This window comes from Mandrillus leucophaeus, unplaced genomic scaffold (assembly GCF_000951045.1).
Source record: "Mandrillus leucophaeus isolate KB7577 unplaced genomic scaffold, Mleu.le_1.0 Scaffold146, whole genome shotgun sequence".
Taxonomy (NCBI): domain Eukaryota; kingdom Metazoa; phylum Chordata; class Mammalia; order Primates; family Cercopithecidae; genus Mandrillus; species Mandrillus leucophaeus.
In genome coordinates, this window is record NW_012101432.1 from 1,812,486 (window position 1) to 1,815,019 (window position 2,534).

Sequence of the window (2,534 nt, forward strand, 5' to 3'; positions counted from 1 at the left end):
CTATAAAAAACAAAAGCAAAATAATTTAGATTCACATAAAAGTTCCCAAAAGAACTAGTTGCCTTAAACCCATCCAATATTTAGGCAGCTATTCCTCGATATCCAAGATTTAGGCAGCTACTCCTTGACACGAGGAGACGTTCCTGAAAAGTATCTTTAAAGAGCATTTATTTTTTACTGAACATTATTTGGGATCTGACATGAAAACAAAGAAGCAGAGTGAAAACGAAAAGAGGTTCTAAATATTTCCAAAGCCTCAATATATTTGCATTTCTCCTTCCCTATCTTTTCTATACTGTTTTTTGTTTGTTTTTTAAATAACGCTGAGCAAATTTGAAAGCAATATAGAAAACCAAATTTTTGGCCCACTTTATGATATAAACGGCGTCACTTACAATAAACCCCAAGAATTTTCAATGGTTCCACATATTATAACTAAACTCTGAGACTTTCCAAAGCTCTTTCTTATTGGATTAATTACCTCCTAAATCATTTGGGGTCCCTGACCAGCAAATATGGGAGAGAATCAGAGTAACAGACTAGGAAATTAATTCAAGGAGGTACAAAAGCACCATCCACGGTTTCCAGACCTTTACTAATAGAAAGGGTGGCAATCTTGTAAGTTTGTGGGTTCAGAGTATTCCTTTACATCTAACCAACATCATCTCTTTCATCTAAATTGTGCTTCATTATTTCATTTTAATTAAGTCCCCAAATTTGATGAACTCATCTACAAACATGTGAGCAGAATGAGAAAGGGAAGATTTTGTAAACCATAAAAACTATAAAACAATGTCCAATTTACTGCTAAAGAAAGAGGTGAATTTATTCAGGATGTTAACTGTGAACCAAAGGTAGAGATTGGGAGGAAGATGGACCTGAAAGGTTGTGATCATTTAGCCTGAAAGGTTGTGATCAATTTAAGGCACTGGAGTTAGATGTGCTACAAAAGGAGAAAAGCAATGCCTGCCCTGCCAACCTTCCAGGGTGAATGAGATCAAATGAGTTACATCTCAAAGTGCCCCCTAATTAGCAAACACTGTATCAGCTTGAACTATGCTTTGAAAGGTACACTCAAATGTACTGAAGGCAGTACAAAACAACAAGGCTTATTTGGAAATCAGGTTGTAAAATGTTTCAATAACCATGAAAATATTCATACCTTTTGACCCAGTAAAATTCCCTCGAGTCATCTATTCTAAGGAGATACCCAAGTAAATGAAGAAACTACACACCCACAGTCAATACACTGTTAATCTGTAACAGCCAAGTAATCATTACACAAGTGTTTAATGAATGGCTACCATGGGTCAGGCACTGTGGACACCCACTGGTAATAAGGGCGGACAAGGCCCTGGCCACTTGTAGCTGACCTTCTCACAAGCAAAAGGGTTATGGATGTCATGCTTAACCAAATTTTCTGGTTATCGTGATTTTGTATCTTGCTTTTTTCACTCAATGTCAGCAAGTTGTTACTGATTTTGTCTTAATAATGTGAAACTCCATTACGTTGTCTTTTTCTTTTTTTCAGAAAAGCTCAGAAGAAACAGACACAATCTGTTAAGAATTGTTAGTAATAAAAGGGTTGTCCCTATAGAGTGGTTTAATCTCGGAGATTTTTGCCTTAGATACACCAGACTACTAAGAGATAATTTTACAAGACATTTTGAGGTCAAGGCAGCAGCTGCACCCAGCAAAGGGGTGGGGGTGGGGGATTTGCTGTTATTATAATTTTCTCTGGCATGCTCTTTCACGAGACATGAATATATACCCTTTCTTTAAAAAAAGTCATATTTAAGAGACCTCTATTTCGGACTGTATTCACAAGTACATCAGTGCAGTCCCTTGCACTTGTATCTAAAACGCTAATTACAATAAAGCTTTATAAGTAATTTCAGTTTGTTCCACAATAGAATCGTTCATGTGAAGACTTTAATCTGAAAGATTAACACTTTCTGTAGAAATCAAAGGTCGCATCTTCTTACAGAACACAGGCTTTGAGTTAATTTAGGCATTCAACAGAGGCCACTGTTACAGGGAATGCAAAAATAACCCGATGTAACTGTCTTTGTTGAGCTTTAAAACTACTGTAATTTTCAAAGTGATCTTGGGAACCTGTAAAATCTTAACAAAGATCATAGCGACGCACAGCTCGGGAGAATTTTCCAAGCTTAGTGACTCATGCTTTCAACAAATCTTTACTGAGCGCCTACTGTGTGCCAGGCACCGTGCTAGGAAGGCGCCGTGTTACACATCCTCATTAAGTTTTGGGGAAAAGGTACTTGACAACAGACCCAGCAGGGAAAAACACAGGGATGAATTGAAAAACCGAAGACAAAACGACACTCGAGTATTTGATTTTGTAAAAGGTTCCTTCTTAGTCCTGCTTTGGGGGACTTTGCAGCGAACTTGCAGAAGGCGGCAGATAGAACTGGGGTCTGAGGGTGTCTTTGGTGTGGCAACTCGCCAAGCCCAAGAGAGCGGCCAAAGGTGAGGGCTGCGGGGAGAGGACGCCCGGGCGGCCTGGGCCCCGC